Source organism: Entelurus aequoreus, linkage group LG10 (genome assembly GCF_033978785.1).
Source record: "Entelurus aequoreus isolate RoL-2023_Sb linkage group LG10, RoL_Eaeq_v1.1, whole genome shotgun sequence".
NCBI lineage: Eukaryota > Metazoa > Chordata > Actinopteri > Syngnathiformes > Syngnathidae > Entelurus > Entelurus aequoreus.
The window spans coordinates 78,286,891-78,305,921 of NC_084740.1; the positions used below are offsets into that span (position 1 = coordinate 78,286,891).

At 39.0% G+C, this 19,031-nt stretch overlaps 1 protein-coding gene across 1 annotated transcript in view; it reads left to right on the forward strand.

Annotated features, from left to right (window-relative positions):
• The first annotated feature begins 6,165 nt into the window (after window positions 1-6,165).
• LOC133659241 (dachshund homolog 1-like) overlaps window positions 6,166-19,031 on the forward strand; it is a 478,649-nt gene continuing 465,783 nt past the window's right edge. The window contains exons 1-2 of the mRNA XM_062061974.1: window positions 6,166-6,244; window positions 10,648-10,830. The gene's annotated coding sequence lies outside the window, so the exon portion shown is untranslated. The remainder of the gene's footprint in view (window positions 6,245-10,647; window positions 10,831-19,031) is intronic.

Genomic DNA, 19,031 nt, shown 5'->3' on the forward strand with positions numbered 1-19,031 from the left:
TTTAATTGTCATTTTTTTCGGGTTTTCTCCTCTTTCAAACCGTTCAATTAAGTGTAAATATCATTAATTATTAATAATAACATAGAGTTAAAGGTAAATTGAGCAAATTGGCTATTTCTGGCAATTTATTGAAGTGTGTATCAAACTGGTAGCCCTTCGCATTAATCACTACCCAAGAAGTAGCTCTTGCTTTCAAAAAGGTTGGTGACCCCTGCACTAGCCTTTAAATAGACCCCCCTTTTTAGACCAGTTGATCTGCCGTTTCTTTTCTTTTCTCCTCTGCCCCCCTCTCATGCGTGGAGGGGGCACATGTCCGGTGGCCATGGATGAAGTGCTGGCTGTCCAGAGTCGGGACCCGGGGTGGACCGCTAGCCTGTGCATCGGTTGGGGACATCTCTGTGCTGCTGACCTGTCTCCGCTCAGGATGGTCTCCTGCTGGCCCCACTATGGACTGGACTCTCACTATTATGTTAGATCCACTATGGACTGGACTCTCACTATTATGTTAGATCCACTATGGACTGGAGTCTCACTATTATGTTAGATCCACTATGGACTGGACTCTCACTATTATGTTAGATCCACTATGGACTGGACTCTCTCACTATTATGTTAGATCCACTATGGACTGGACTCTCACACTATTATGTTAGATCCACTATGGACTGGACTCTCACTATTATGTTAGATCCACTATGGACTGGACTTTCACTATTATGTTAGATCCACTATGGACTGGACTCTCACTATTATGTTAGATCCACTATGGACTGGACTCTCACTATTATGTTAGATCCACTATGGACTGGAGTCTCACTATTATGTTAGATCCACTATGGACTGGACTCTCACTATTATGTTAGATCCACTATGGACTGGACTCTCTCACTATTATGTTAGATCCACTATGGACTGGACTCTCACACTATTATGTTAGATCCACTATGGACTGGACTCTCACTATTATGTTAGATCCACTATGGACTGGACTTTCACTATTATGTTAGATCCACTATGGACTGGACTCTCACTATTATGTTAGATCCACTATGGACTGGACTCTCACTATTATGTTAGATCCACTATGGACTGGACTCTCACACTATTATGTTAGATCCACTATGGACTGAACTCTCACTATTATGTTAGATCCACTATGGACTGGACTCTCACTATTATGTTAGATCCACTATGGACTGGACTCTCACTATTATGTTAGATCCACTATGGACTGGACTCTCACTATTATGTTAGAGGACTCTCACTATTATGTTAGATCCACTATGGACTGGACTCTCACTATTATGTTAGATCCACTATGGACTGGACTCTCACTATTATGTTAGATCCACTATGGACTGGACTCTCACACTATTATGTTAGATCCACTATGGACTGGACTCTCACTATTATGTTAGATCCACTATGGACTGGACTCTCACACTATTATGTTAGATCCACTATGGACTGGACTCTCACACTATTATGTTAGATCCACTATGGACTGGACTCTCACTATTATGTTAGATCCACTATGGACTGGACTCTCACACTATTATGTTAGATCCACTATGGACTGGACTCTCACTATTATGTTAGATCCACTATGGACTGGACTCTCACTATTATGTTAGATCCACTATGGACTGGACTCTCACACTATTATGTTAGATCCACTATGGACTGGACTCTCACACTATTATGTTAGATCCACTATGGACTGGACTCTCACACTATTATGTTAGATCCACTATGGACTGGACTCTCACTATTATGTTAGATCCACTATGGACTGGACTCTCACTATTATGTTAGATCCACTATGGACTGGACTCTCACTATATTATGTTAGATCCACTATGGACTGGACTCTCACACTATTATGTTAAATCCACTATGGACTGGACTCTCACAATATTATGTTAGATCCACTATGGACTGGACTCTCACTATTATGTTAGATCCACTATGGACTGGACTCTCACACTATTATGTTAGATCCACTATGGACTGGACTCTCACTATTATGTTAGATCCACTATGGACCGGACTTTCACTATTATGTTAGATCCACTATGGACTGGACTCTCACTATTATGTTAGATCCACTATGGACTGGACTCTCACTATTATGTTAGATCCACTATGGACTGGACTCTCACACTATTATGTTAGATCCACTATGGACTGGACTCTCACTATTATGTTAGATCCACTATGGACTGGACTCTCACACTATTATGTTAGATCCACTATGGACTGAACTCTCACTATTATGTTAGATCCACTATGGACTGGACTCTCACTATTATGTTAGATCCACTATGGACTGGACTCTCACTATTATGTTAGATCCACTATGGACTGGACTCTCACTATTATGTTAGAGGACTCTCACTATTATGTTAGATCCACTATGGACTGGACTCTCACTATTATGTTAGATCCACTATGGACTGGACTCTCACAATATTATGTTAGATCCACTATGGACTGGACTCTCACTATTATGTTAGATCCACTATGGACTGGACTCTCACACTATTATGTTAGATCCACTATGGACTGGACTCTCACTATTATGTTAGATCCACTATGGACTGGACTTTCACTATTATGTTAGATCCACTATGGACTGGACTCTCACTATTATGTTAGATCCACTATGGACTGGACTCTCACTATTATGTTAGATCCACTATGGACTGGACTCTCACACTATTATGTTAGATCCACTATGGACTGGACTCTCACTATTATGTTAGATCCACTATGGACTGGACTCTCACACTATTATGTTAGATCCACTATGGACTGGACTCTCGCACTATTATGTTAGATCCACTATGGACTGGACTCTCACTATTATGTTAGATCCACTATGGACTGGACTCTCACACTATTATGTTAGATCCACTATGGACTGGACTCTCACTATTATGTTAGATCCACTATGGACTGGACTCTCACTATTATGTTAGATCCACTATGGACTGGACTCTCACACTATTATGTTAGATCCACTATGGACTGGACTCTCACACTATTATGTTAGATCCACTATGGACTGGACTCTCACTATTATGTTAGATCCACTATGGACTGGACTCTCACTATTATGTTAGATCCACTATGGACTGGACTCTCACTATATTATGTTAGATCCACTATGGACTGGACTCTCACTATTATGTTAGATCCACTATGGACTGGACTCTCACTATTATGTTAGATCCACTATGGACTGGACTCTCACACTATTATGTTAGATCCACTATGGACTGGACTCTCACAATATTATGTTAGATCCACTATGGACTGGACTCTCACACTATTATGTTAGATCCACTATGGACTGGACTCTCACTATTATGTTAGATCCACTATGGACTGGACTCTCACTATTATGTTAGATCCACTATGGACTGGACTCTCACACTATTATGTTAGATCCACTATGGACTGGACTCTCACTATTATGTTAGATCCACTATGGACTGGACTCTCACACTATTATGTTAGATCCACTATGGACTGGACTCTCACTATTATGTTAGATCCACTATGGACTGGACTTTCACAATATTATGTCAGACCCACTCGACGTCCATTGCATCCGGTCTCCCCTAGAGGGGGGGGGGGGGGGGGGGGGGGGGACATTTGCGGTCCTCTCCAAGGTTTCTCATAGTCATTCACATCGACGTCCCACTGGGTTGTGAGTTTTTCCTTGCCCATTTGTGGGCTCTGAACCGAGGATGTCGTTGTGGTTTGTGCAGCCCTTTGAGACATTTGTGATTTAGGGCTCTATAGATAAACATTGATTGATTGATTGATTTAATATTTTTCGAGAACAGAAAGATAGAAAGGTTGTATTCAACAAAATGTTTGGGAATCTATATAGATGACAATTTAAATTGGAAACTGCACATAAATATACTCAAGACAAAGATGGCAAAAATGATTGCTATGTTACAAAAACTTCAAAAGGCTCTTAACATGTTATATAGTGCCGGTATATCGTACAACTCTAGTCTGACGTAAGATGAACTTGAAAATATTAGTTGAGCTAACTTTAAAATATGTTGGTTTAATGTATTTGATCAAGCTCCTACAACCGTGAGTCAACATGGAAGATGGTTTGTAATTATATAGCTGCAAGTATATAGTGCGTCACTATACCTGAGTATATGTTTGCATTCAGCACATACACTATATTGCCAAAAGTATTTGGCCACCCATCCAAATGATGAGAATCAGGTGTCCTAATCACTTGGCCCGGTGTATCAAATCAAGCACTTAGGCATGGAGACTGTTTCTACAAACATTAGTGAAAGAATGGGCCGCTCTCAGTGATTTCCAGCGTGGAACTGTCACAGGATGCCACCTGTGCAACAAATCCAGTCCTGAAATTTCCTCGCTCCTAAATATTCCAAAGTCGGCTTTATTATAATAAAAGTGAAGAGTTTGGGAACAACAGCAACTCAGCCACCAAGTGGTAGGCCAGGTAAACTGACAGAGAGGTCAGCATAGTGCAAAGACTTTCTGCACAGTCACTTGCTACAGAGCGCCAAACTTCATGTGACCTTCCAATAAGCCCACGTACAGTACGCAGAGAGCTTCAAGGAATGGGTTTCCATGGCCGAGCAGCTGCATCTAAGCCATACATCACCAAGTCCAATGCAAAGCGTCAGATCCAGTGGTGTAAAGGACATCGCCACTGGACTCTAGAGCAGTGGTTCTTAACCTTGTTGGAGGTACCGAACCCCACCAGTTTCATATGCGCATTCACCGAACCCTTCTTTAGTGAAAAATAAAATGTTCTTTTTTTTCAAATTCAAGACAAAGTTATATGTTTTTGGTAACACTTTAGTATGGGGAACATATTCTAAGTAACAAAGACTTAATTTAGAGTTATTTGGTTAGGGTCAGGGTTAGAGGGTTAGGGTTATAATAAGGCCATGTCGAATAAGGCATTAATAAGTACTTAATAATGACTAGTTAAGAGCCAATTTGTTACTAATTTGCATGTTAATAAGCAACTAATTAATGGTGAATATGTTCCCCATACTAAAGTGTTACCATGTTTTTTTACTGGTGCACTTGATGAAGCGTGCATGAACATCACCTTGTTCAAACAACAAAACCAACACAGTGCATAAACTCACAACAAATGACACACCTGCAAACCAGTCAGCTGTTGCCGTATCCGTAATACGCCGATAGGGAGAAGTTTTTATTTACACGATGAGTCGGGTGTGTCTTGACCTCCGCCGAACCCCTGAGGCAGACTCACCGAACCCCTAGGGTTCCATCCAACCCAGGTTAAGAACCACTGCTCTAGAGCAGTGGAGACGCCTTCTCTGGACTGATGAATCACACTTTTCCATCTGGCAATCTGATGGACCAGTCTGGGTTTGGAGGTTGCCAGGAGAACGCTACATTTTGTAGCATTGCATTGTGCTGAGTGAGAAATTTGGTGAAGGAGGAATTATGGTGTGGGGTTATTTTTCAGGAGATGGGCTTGGCCCCTTAGTTCCAGTGAAAGGAACTTTGAATGCTCCAGGATAGGAATGGGATGGCACTTTAAGTTCATATGTGAGTCAAGGCAGGTGGCCAAATACTTTTGTGAGTATAGTGTACATTATTACCCACAAAGCACGAACCACAAGCTATCAAGAGCGGGAAACCTCGACATGATCTTGATCAGACTGGGATTGTTCACAACCTGCCGCCCATACGGAAATAGTTGATATTATTCACAATATGTTTCTGTATCATGTGATGTTCACCGGAAAAAAATAAACAATGATCATGGTAAAAAAAAAACGTCAGCTCAAAAGCTAGAATTTTTCCGTAAAAATAACAGTCTACGTATTTAAATTTACAGTAATTTGGTGTGATTACCGCCTTAAATGTTACGGTAAAATTGGGGCAACTGAGCCTTACGGAAAAATAAATTATGAATGCAATATTAAGTTAACAACAAATGTATTGGTGCGTCCTGCAGTGTCACAGTGTATAATAAAAAATGGTACAATGTTTTTGTTTTGCCAAGTACTGAAGATTGATGCTTAAGACTTATGTTCATTAGTACCTGTTAACCGCCAGCAGGTGGCACACTTACCTGACATTATGAAGGTGTGGATAATTAAGCACAGAAGAAGAGGTTTGATCACGCAGCACACAATGGTAGTCGATGTCATTCAGACGTCGGTAACCAGCGTATTGGCACTCTTTCTTACAGGTAAACACACTCAAAAACAACTTTAAGTGTACTTAAACGTAGAAACGGATGATAATTAGCGCGGTAAATGTTAGCAAAAATGGCGGCTGCTAAGTTAGCCACCGCTGCCTACAACTGGTCTATCAGCACATATTCGATAACTTGTGATGTGAAATAATGTATATTTATCTCACCTAGGTTTTGTGTAATCCTCAGGGATGCTGCGGTAGTGTAATTTGTGATAGAACAACGCGCTGAAAGCCATAATCGATCTTATAAGTAGACGCAGCATTGGCTGCTGTGACGCGAGAAATTGGGCCGCCATCTTGAAGTGGTGATGAGGAGCCGGCGAGCAGCCTAAACTGACGGTTGTCAGGTAGAAAACAAAGATGCTAAACTGACAGTTGACAGGTAGAAAAACAAAGATGGTGTTCAGCGTTTTCCTGCTCAAATGAGCGGACTGTTGAAAATAGGAATCGGGGGATTACTTTCCACAATTAAGCTTTAACATTAACGTACTATTGGTTGTATTTTGTGAAAAGAATATTAGCACAGAGTTGAGATGGAGCAAAAATCTTCAATAGTACTGAAATCGTAGCCGCTAGCAAACAAGAGTATGGCCATAATAGAATTGCTTGTCAATGAAATTAATTACATTTAAAAATGTCATACTTGAATAACATAAAGTTGAAATAAATTATGAAGATAACGATTGTAAAAGCCAACGGGTAAAAGTTAGGACCACAGTCCAGATTGTGTAGGGGGGGTGTAATATATGTTTTCATTCATTTCATTTATTTATTTATTTCAGGCAATGACATAAAAAAGTACAAAGTTGACAACACATAATAATATACATTAATATAGTGCAAAAGGTAATGTATAGATCTGATAGATATGATTGTCCAGTTTTGCCTGAAAGGGAGTGGGAAGAAGATAATTTATTTAATCCCACCCCCAGATCTCCATTCAGTGATTATTCACATGAGTTTCACTCTTACTTTGTTCAAGGATTATAATACAGATGTTATATCATAGTGGCATTACCACAGGTAACAATAATTATTACACTGTAACAATCATTTGTATCAACAATGTACGAATAATGAATATACCAACAATGGTAATAGACAAAATACCAACAATGGTAATAGACAACATAGTAATAATGGTAATAGACAACATAGCAATAATGGTAATAGACAACATAGCAATAATGGTAATAGACAACATAGCAATAATGGTAATAGACAACATAGCAATAATGGTAAGGAAACATTGAGCACATGTTAACACTTTGAGACAGAGTACAACAGCAGGTCAAATTAAAGACCCTCATCTCTATATTTGAACCAGACCCCATGTTTTTATAATAGTTTAAATTGATTAATAGTTTTTCATTGCTTGTGTTGTAAGTCCAGTTTATTCCATAGTTTTACTCCGCATACAGACACACAAAAACGTTTACGAGTGGTTTGAGCTCTCTGTTAGCTAACTAGACAATATTTATATATGTTTTTATATATACAGTATTCATATATGTTTATGTTTAAGTATTTGGCAGACGCTTTTATCCAAAGTGACATACATAAAAAATACATATAAAACAATCACTGTAAACATGATCATTTAAGGGAAGAATGTAATACAAACTATCAATACAAAGTGTCAAGACAGAATAAACTCTCTGCTGCTGCATCAACAGAGATACAGTCTATAGGTCCCTAGATATATAGATATCTAATGTATTCATACATTGTTTATGTAGGATATATGCATGTATAAATAACCTAATCATATTGTTTCTTCAACTTAAAAAGGAAAATAGGAATCGGGGGATTACTTTCCACAATTAAGCTTTAACATTAACATACTATTGGTTGTATTTTGTGAAAAGAATATTACCACCGAGTTGAGAAGGAGCAAAGATCTTCAATAGTACTGAAATCGTAGCCGCTAGCAAACAAGAGTATGACCATAATAGAAATGCTTGTCAATGAAATTAATTACATTTAAAAATGTCATACTTGAATAACATAAAGTTGAAATAAATTATGAAGATAAAGATTGTAAAAGCCAACAGGGGTAAAAGTTAGGACCACAGTCCAGATTGTGTAGGGGGGGGGGGGGGGGGGTGTATTATTCACTATTATTCACTAACACTATTATTCACATGAGTTTCACTCTTACTTTGTTCAAGGATTATAATGCATATGTTATATCATAGTGGCATTACCACAGGTAACAATAATTATTACACTGTAACAATCATTTGTATCAACAATGTACGAATAATGAATATACCAACAATGGTAATAGACAAAATACCAACAATGGTAATAGACAACATAGTAATAATGGTAATAGACAACATAGCAATAATGGTAATAGACAACATAGCAATAATGGTAAGGAAACATTGAGCACATGTTAACACTTTGAGACAGAGTACAACAGCAGGTCAAATTAAAGACCCTCATCTCTATATTTGAACCAGACCCCATGTTTGTATAATAGTTTAAATCCATTAATAGTTTGGCATTGCTTGTGTTGTAAGTCCAGTTTATTCCATAGTTTTAGTCCGCATACAGACACACAAAAACGTTTACGAGTGGTTTGAGCTCTCTGTTAGCTAACTAGACAATCAGATGGACAGTGGCTATACAGTATTTATATATGTTTATGTTTAAGTATTTGGCAGACGCTTTTATCCAAAGTGACATACATAAAAAATACATATAAAACAATCACTGTAAACATGATCATTTAAGGGAAGAATGTAATACAAACTATCAATACAAAGTGTCAAGACAGAATAAACTCTCTGCTGCTGCAGCAACAGAGATACAGTCTATAGGTCCCTAGATATATAGATATCTAATGTATTCATACATTGTTTATGTAGGATATATGCATGTATATATAACCTAATCATATTGTTTCTTCAATTTAAAAATAGCTGACCATTTTTTTCCCCCTTCTCTGGGATTATATTCCCAGTTTTGATCTCGGACGTCTGGTCACTTATCAAATCAAATCAAATCAACTTTATTTATAAAGCACATTTAAAATTTACCACAGGGGTAGCCAAAGTGCTGTACAATGGGCAGGTTAAAAATAATACAAGAACCGAGCAAACACAACACAACACAAACAGAACACGATAAAAAATAAATAAATAAAATATAAAAACATAAAAACAAGTTGACAGCAGGTGTATTATGGGGCGCCATTGCAGGATGGATATCACTCAGTGTTAAAAGCCATGGAATAAAAGTATGTTTTTAAGAGAGATTTAAAAACAGGAAGAGAGGAGGCTTGTCTAACACTCAGAGGTAGGTCGTTCCAGAGCTTGGGAGCAGCAGCAGCGAAAGCTCTGTCACCTCTAAGCTTCAGCCTTGTGTCCGGGACCGTCAGTAGCAGCTGATCGGCTGATCTTAGGGATCGGGTGGGGCAGTAAGGCTGAAGGAGGTCGGAGAGATATGTTGGCGCGAGGTTGTTTAGACATATATAACATATATATACAGATATATATATACATATAAGAATATTCTATTACTGTTAAGCAAACTATGAATAATAAAACACGCCAAAACATGTGTCCTTTATCATAGCTACACGTATGACAAAAAAAGCGCGTGAAAATCAGTGGTATTCAGTGAGGTAGGATGAATGAAATGTGCTGACAGTTCATTGCTCCTGCCAAATGAATTGCACTGAGTGGAGCGGATCACCACTCCAAGATGGCGGCCCCGCGTCTCGTCAGCGCCAGTAGGCAGTAGCGCTCGATGCTGCGTACCCTTATAAGATGTCTATGGTGCTAATTGCTAATGCGCAGATAAATGGTACTTCCGGCTTTACACTTCCGGTGTGCCTTCAAAATGAACTTCATTGACACACTACACAGAAACAAACAGCAGTTATCATGTACATTAGAAATACATGGCAATAATTCTTAACTACAGTTTAGTCTGTTTGACACACCGAATACTTTTTTTAAACACATCTGTCATCTTTGTGACATTTAAAATCTAGTGTAGGCATTGACTATGAGGGTTAAAAAATGAATTTCCCTATCATAACTCGGGGGCGGCATAGCTCGGTTGGTAGAGTGGCCGTGCCAGCAACTTCAGGGTTCCAGGTTCGATTCCCGCTTCCGCCATCCTAGTCACTGCCGTTGTGTCCTTGGGCAAGACACTTTACCCGCCTGTTCCCAGTGCCACCCACACTGGTTTAAATGTAACTTAGATATTGGGTTTCACTATGTAAAGCGCTTTGAGTCACTAGAGAAAAGCGCTATATAAGTATAATTCACTTCACTTCACTTCATCATTTTCCAAATCTTGCCTCTTGTTGTTTTCTCAAACTCGTATTTAAATGGCGCCTGTTAATTGTACAGCGAAATCTGTCCGTCTGCTCAACAGCTGCTGGAGCTTTGGAGAATCATCTGGACGAATGCATTAGCGGCCTTGTTTTGAATATTCCCTTTCGATTCGGAATAATCAGGCAGCTATTCAGCGACAGTATGGCTGTGCACAGATGCCCGATCGCAGCAGAGGGGAGCTCAAACACCCGAACCGGTGCCGTGAAGAATGGGAATAATGCAGGTGTGTTTTTCTTCCTCTGCATGTGCATAATATTACAGACAAGCCTTGTTCAAGGTGATCCTCGCTTTGCATAGGGCTGATTAATCTTATTGTACGGCGGCTAACATTGATCAGAGATGAAATGCATTAGTCAGCAGACTGTTTGGGAGCAGGGTTGCCCTTAAGTGCTGCCGACGAGCACACTTTCCATAGGTGTCTGTGTTGGTTTTAATTTTGTTAGGTAGAATTTAGCTTAAATGGATGCGCGCCGGCTGCCCAAATACAGCATCAAACCTTTAATGCTCGGAGACATAATTTAATTTGCTGGATGGCAACTCGGACCGACTGTGTAAAAGGATGGAGTAGTTTCTAAATTCATTAGCGAGAAAGTTTGCTCGCTGATGAAAGGAATAATGCAGCGTAACATATACGACAAAGCCTGGCTAATGTGGGCATTGTCAGTGACCAAATGTCTTCTTTTAACTAATAATGTTTTATAATTTGCAAATGCCGGCTTCAAAAGTCTCAAACAATAAGTACATAATGGACAATGCGAGTTCTCACGTCCGCTTTCCCACAATATAAACAGCTTGCCTGCCCGATGACGTCATAACATCTACGGCTTTTAGAGAGTAGAGTGCACAACAAGGACAGAGAGTTCTTGGTTTCTTATGTGGGTTTATTGTTAGGCAGTTTCATTAACGTCCTCACAGCGCGGTAACAACACACAACAACAGCAGTCACGTTTAGTCTACCGTAAAGCAGTTTGTCTGCAGTAAACAGCAATGTTGTGACACTCTTAAACAGGACAATACTGACATCTACTGGAAAGCCTGCAGAACACTGAAATTCAAATATTTTATTTATATGTATATAAAAATTTAAAAAAAAAAAAAAAAAAAAATATATATATATATATATATATATATATAGCTAGAATTCACTGAAAGTGAAGTATTTCATACATATGTATAAATATATATATATATTATATATATGAAATACTTGATTTGGTGTATTCTAGCTGTAAATATACTCTCCTCTTAACCACGCCCCCCGCCCCAAACACGCCCCCCCTCCCACGCCCTCCCGCGGTCATGTCTTTCATAAATATTGTGAACGATAGGCAAAATTTAAAAAAAGGGCAGTTCCCCTTTAAGTCTTAAACAATTCAACTGTTTGCTAATGCGGTTATGTCATCATCTTGTAAAGAGCACACAGATCCATCACTGTGTTCCTATTCATTGCAATTATACTCAGCTGGAAATATTATTTATGTGTAGCATTCATGTGCAGAGCACGGACCTTTTCTATGATATATCATTTCAAATATATCATATCAATCAATACAATCAATTAACAATGTTAGGTGGATGTGCATTTTCTAACAATAAAAATTGTTTTGTGTTTATGTTGCACACGGACTGATATGAGCGACGGACCGGAGGCTATATTGAGTGTTGACAGCTACCGACCACGTACTGTATGTGTCTGTGTAGGGTGAACAATTCAAAATACAAAGATTTCAGTGATCAAGTGTAATGTGCAATCGTCCAGTTGTAGAGTCAGGAGACAGAAGCAACTGAAACATATATAAGCAAGGTGTTTTGACGCCACGCAAACGTGCCGCGATGGAGTGATTGTCTTGCTTCAAAGCAACTTAATGGATTATGTGTTACTTTAATTGTTTACTTATTTGTGTGGATCAATATTGGCCTGTGGATTACTGGATGGATATTAAGACGGTAGCGGCGATCGTGAGTTAAGTGGCGTTCACTTGAAACTGTATAACTCTTATTAGCGTGCTTGACTGAGTGACTTTTGAGGATATTTTGTGGTGTTGTGTCCAGGATGGACCCTGCCTTCCGCCCAAGTGCAGCTGGGATAAACTCCAGCACCCCCCGCGAACCCGAAAGGGACAAGCGGTAGAAAATCGGTGGATGGATGGATGTGTCTTATTTGTAATTATTCTAAGCTGATTTGTTTTGTCTATGCAGCGGCAGCTGAATCGAATGTGACAGCGTGTCATCACTAATGTATCATTAGTCCAGAATCTTCACGGTCCAGGAGAACTGACTCAAATAGTAACCAGTCCTGAAACATACCGGTACTTTGTATACGTCCATAGTTACAACACCACAAAAGTGCAAGATACAATTACCGAATTTTCCGGACCATAGGGCGCACCGGATTATAAGGCGCACTGGGGATGAATGGTCTATTTTTTATCTTTTTTCATATAAAACATTATAGGGCCCATTAAAGGAGTCATCATTTTTTTATTAATTTTTTTTCTAAATGTAAAAGACTTCCTTGTGGTCTACATAACATGTAATGGTGGTTCTTTGCTCAAAATGTTGCATAGATAATGTTTTACACATCAACTTCAAGTCGCTTTCTGACAGTCGCTTCAGGATGCGCCGTTTTGTGGGCGGTCTTATTTACGTGGCTCACCTTCGACAGCGTCTTTTCCCCGTCATCTTTGTTGTAGCGGTGTAGCGTGCAAGGACGGAAGTGGAAGAAGTGTCAAAAGATGGCGCTAACTGTTTTAATGACATTTACACTTTACTTCAATCAATAACGGAGCAGCATCTCCTCATCCGGAAACAACAACACAGGAAATGTGTCCCGTGAAAAACCGTCCGACCGGAACTGTAATAACTAAAGTTTCTTGGGTGAATAATGTTAACTCACTATACCGGTCTGTTTTAGCGCTTTCATGGCGAGTTTACTGACAGATATAAGTAAGAACTTTACACTACTTTATATTAGAAATGGCAACAGCGGAGGATGAATGTCACATAACAAGAAGATAGAGAAAAAGAAGAAGCCTATCGACTACGTCGTCGGTACGGACTACAAAGGCGGACACGCGCAATTTTTAAGGATTTATGCAGATCCCAAATACAGATCAGCAGGTACCAGAAGGTAAGAAAAGTTGCTTTTGCATAATATAGCGAAACAAAACGGCAGGTAATGTCTTACCTTAAACACACACCAAAATAATACTCCTATGTTTAAAGGCCTACTGAAAGCCACTACTAGCGACCACGCAGTCTGATAGTTTATATATCAATGATGAAATCTTAACATTGCAACACATGCCAATACGGCCGGGTTAACTTATAAAGTGACATTTTGAAATTCCCGCCACACTTCCGGTTGAAAAAGCCTTCGGAGGATGAGTATGCGCGTGACGTCAATCATTGAACCGGAAGTATTGAATACAATACAAAAAAGCTCTGTTTTCATTTCATAATTCCACAGTATTCTGGACATCTGTGTTGGTGAATCTTTTGCAATTTGTTTAATGAACAATGGAGGCTGCAAAGAAGAACGTTGTAGGTGGGTCGGTGTATAGCGGCTGGCTGTAGCAACACAACAAGGATTACTCACTTGGATAGCAGACGCGCTAGCCGATGCTAACCGGCCACCGCACGGATGATCGGGTGAAGTCCTTCGTCGCGCCGTTGATCGCTGGAACGCAGGTGAGCACGGGTGTTGATGAGCTGGGCAGATGATGGCTGGCTGGCGTAGGTGGAGCGCTAATGTTTTTATCATAACTCTGTGAGGTCCGGTTGCTAAGTTGCTAAGTCAGCCTTAGCGTCGTTAGCAACAGCATTGTTAAGCTTTGCCAGGCTGAGATCTATTAACCGTGTAGTTACATGTACATGGTTTAATAGTATTGTTGATCTTCTGTCTATCCTTCCAGTCAGGGATTTATTTATTTTGTTTCTATCTGCATTTGAGACAGATGCTATCACGTTAGCTCATGCTGATTAGCATGAGCTTCGTCGATGTATTGTCGTGGAGATAAAAGGCACTGAATGTCCATTTCGCGTTCTCGACTCTCATTTTCAAGAGGATATAGTATCCGAGGTGGTTTAAAATACAAATCCGTGATCCACAATAGAAAAAGGAGAGAGTGTGGAATCCAATGAGCCAGCTTGTACCTAAGTTACGGTCAGAGCGAAAAAAATATATGTATTTCACTGCATTCTAGTCCGTCACTCTAACGTTCCTCGTCCACAAATCTTTCATCCTCGCTCAAATTAATGGGGTAATGGTCCGAATAGCTCTAGCTGCGTTGAAAACAATAGGAAAATATGAGGGAGTGAACAACTGACAACGTCACGCTACTTCCGGTAGGGGCAAGGTTTTTTTTTATCAGAGACCAAAAGTTGCGAACTTTATCGACGTTGTTCTATACTAAATCCTTTCAGCAAAAATATGGCAATATCGCAAAATGATCAAGTATGACACATAGAATGGATCTGCTATCCCCGTTTAAATAAAAAAAATTCATTTCAGTAGGCCTTTAATGCGTCGACAATCCACCAAGCGGTGTGGCTTCATAGCTTACCAAAGTCGTACTAAAACATTTTGATAGATTTTTGAGCGCCGTGTGTAATGTTCTATATTTTCAATGGAATATATACAATGTTGGCGTTGTTTACTTGAGGGATATTGCCATCATACCTCTTACCACGTATCTCTTATGTTTGACTGCCATCTACTGGTCACACTTATCATTACCCCATGTACAAAATAAAATAGCTTCGAGGTCGGTGAGCAAAACCAGAATTATTCCGTACATTAGGCGCACCGGGTTATTAGGAGCACTGTCAAGTTTTGAGAAAAAGTAAGTGCACCTTATAGTCCGGAAAATACGGTAAGTGCCACAAAGAAAACTAGACAGCAGCTTTATTGTAGAAGCTCAAATAGTTTTCCAAGTGCCATCCTGCTGGTTACTGTCTGTAGCACAGTAGACAGTGTAATAGATGCTGTGATTACCTCGCAGAGTTGGGGCTGGAAGTCTTTCAAATCAGTGTCCTTGTCTTGCCAGTTGGTAGCTCTGCTATCATTAGCATCTTTAGCTCTCTCATCACTCGCTTGAGTGTGTCCATGCCGTCACAACAGGAGGGGGATCACATTAGTCGGGCTGCCGCTCTTTTATTGCTGCTTTCCAAACTTTACACATGGCAATACTTTTATCCAACTGGCCATTCTTTTATAAAAAAACAAACATTTACCACACTTTAAATGTAAGATTCGGGGTGTGCCTTGTTTGTAAAACTCTTGTGGTGCTGTCGGCCACGTTGCTCTGTTTTGTTGTAAGACACAAACAAGAACGCTACTCTCGTATGACGTCACAACAGAAGTCTCGCAAGATTAGAGCGGCCATATTTTGTAGCCAAGCTTCAATCAACCGATAACTGACATTCTGAACCGGACATCGACCGATCCTTACTAGATATAGATCGATCAAGAGGCTCGCTGAACAATGTATTCATATCTCTAAAGTTAAAATCAGTTTTTCATTCGTACCGGTTAATTTTTACACCCTAATGAATCGGTTCGTGTTTTTCATACCTTTCGTTGTTCTGTGAGTAATTTCACTTGATCAAACATTTTTTCACATTCCAAAAATAAAATAATGTATGCTTCGTGCTGATATCATATTGGATCATTATTGATTTCATATCAGAAGTAAAAAGTTGAATTGACACCGCCCTGGCCACGCCCCCACCACACCCCTAGCCACGCCCCCGCTGCCACAAGTATAATGTAAATCTGTGGGAAACACTGATTTGTGACATGACTCACTTACATTACGCCTTTATTTGTCTGCTTAAATTAAGGCTGATTTTAATTTGATTTGAAGCTTTTTGGTTATACCGTATTTGTCGGAGTCGCACCGGCCGAAAATGCATAATAAAGAAGGAAAAAAACATATATAAGTCGCACTGAAGTATACGTCGCATTTTTTTGGGAAAATTTATTTGATAAAAGCCAACAGCAAGAATAGACATTTGAAAGGCAATTTCAAATGTCTAAAGAATAGTGAACAACAGGCTGAATAAGTGTACGTTATATGAGGCATAAATAACCAACTGGTATGTTAACGTAACATATTATGGTAAGAGTCATTCAAATAACTATAACATATAGAACATGCTATACGTTTACCAAACAATCTGTCACTCCTAATCGCTAAATCCCATGAAATCTTATACGTCTAGCCTCTTACGTGAATGAGATAAATAATATTATTTGATACTCATACTTGCCAACCTTGAAACCTCCAATATCGGGAGGGTGGGTGGGGGTTGGGGGCAGGGGGGCATGGTTATTTACAGCTAGAATTCACCAACTCGAGTATTTCATATATATTTCATATATATATATATATATATATATATATATATATATATATATATATATATATATATATATATATATATATATATATATATATATGTGTATGTATATATATGTGTATATATATATATATATATATATATATATATGTATATATATATATATATATATATATATATATATGTGTATGTATATGTGTATATATATATATATATATATATATATATATATATATATATATATATGTGTATGTGTATGTATATGTGTATATATATATATATATATATGTGTATGTGTATGTATATATATATATGTGTATATATATATATATATATGTGTGTATATATTTGTATATATATATATATATGTGTATGTATATATATGTATATATGAAATAATTGACTTTCAGTGAATTCTAGCTATATATATATATATATATTTATTTTATTTACATAGAAAAAAAATAAATACTTGAATTTCAGTGTTCCTGTGGCTATCCATTAGATGGCAGTATTGTCCTGTTTAACTTCTCCGTTCATGATGAGTATATCATTTCGGCCGCCATGTCTGTAATTTCCTCGTTCTTCTGCTTCCTCTCCTTGTTGTGTGCGCAGTTGTGCACTCTACTCTCTAAAAGCCCTAGATGCTATGACGTCATTGGGCAGGCAAGCTGTTTATATTGTGGAGCAGACGTGAGAACAGGCTGTCCCCACTCAGTCTCAGGTCCGCATTGAGCTCCGGTTGAATACCGGTAGTTTGTCGGGAGAAAATCTCTGCCGGGAGGTTGTCGGGAGAGGCGCTGAATATCGGGATTCTCCCGCTAAAAACGGGAGGGTTGGCAAGTATGGATACTTTACGCTAATGTGTTAATAATTTCACACATAAGTCGCTCCTGAGTATAAGTCGCACCCCCGGCCAAACTATGAAAAAAAACTGCGACTTATACGGTACTGTAATCAAATTTGAAAGGGTTTTCTGTGACGATACCTAACTTTTGTGTTAGACTGTCATCATTTGGCTTAGTTGATAAAGACTGTATGTTTTATTGTTTTGTATGCATTAATACTAGCAGCGGTTAGCTTCTTTTTACACTTACGACAGGTAAGAATGTCCCAATCCTGTAAACTTAATAAAGCTGGCGACTAACGATTAGCTGTTCCTCGTTGGTTTATATCAATTACAGTTGTACATTTCTATCAGTAAACATGCAGGAAACTGATTATTTTAGTTTACAGCTAAGCAGCAAAGCAATTCACAGTAGACTGCATGGAGCAATGGCAGGCATAAATGTCATTTTAAAAGGCCCCTAATTAGAATCATACATAAATCAATTGGTGCTGCTAAGCGTTTGATTAGCTTGCAAAGGGACACGTTTTTTGTTTTTTTTAACCACGGCCGACTCTCAAACTGCAGAGGTGTAACACATAAGGGTCCCGGCAAGACAACTCTTGCCACATGTTCAAGGCTGGCCCATTAAAAAGCCTGGGGAAATTAATGAGCTTCCATTGGCACCCTCACAACAAAGGGATCTATAAAGCTGCCTTAATGTTCTCGGGGAAGAAACTTTACTCTTCAGTAGTTCCCAATCAACCGGTAGCAGCAGATTTGCTTTTATTTCCCTTGTAACCCGAAAAAAACGCTGCCCGCTGCGACTTTTACATGAATGTTACCCCTGATTGAAATTGTTTGCGGCTCATTCTTAATTAAAGGTACGTCAATAGTTAGCCGTGTTGGCTTGTCAGAATATGACATTGTGCAAAATAGTGCTGCATACGTCTCTCTTTATACAAATCCTGCAATGTACTCTTTAAAAGGAAATATTGCAAAATAAGGCATATTTGCTGCTCAACAAACTCAACATCGATTTGGGTATTCTTCCCGCACGTACGCAATTAAGAGCATGGTGCAAACAAAAGAGTGCAGAGGTCTGCAGAAAAGGTATTAATTGGAACTTTATTTATGCAGGTGCTTTTGTGCATTTGCATAAAAAGCTGTCCCACAGATGGGTTTATGGCAGCAATGAACACGCCGGCCTGGCAGTAAAACATCTGCTCAATCAC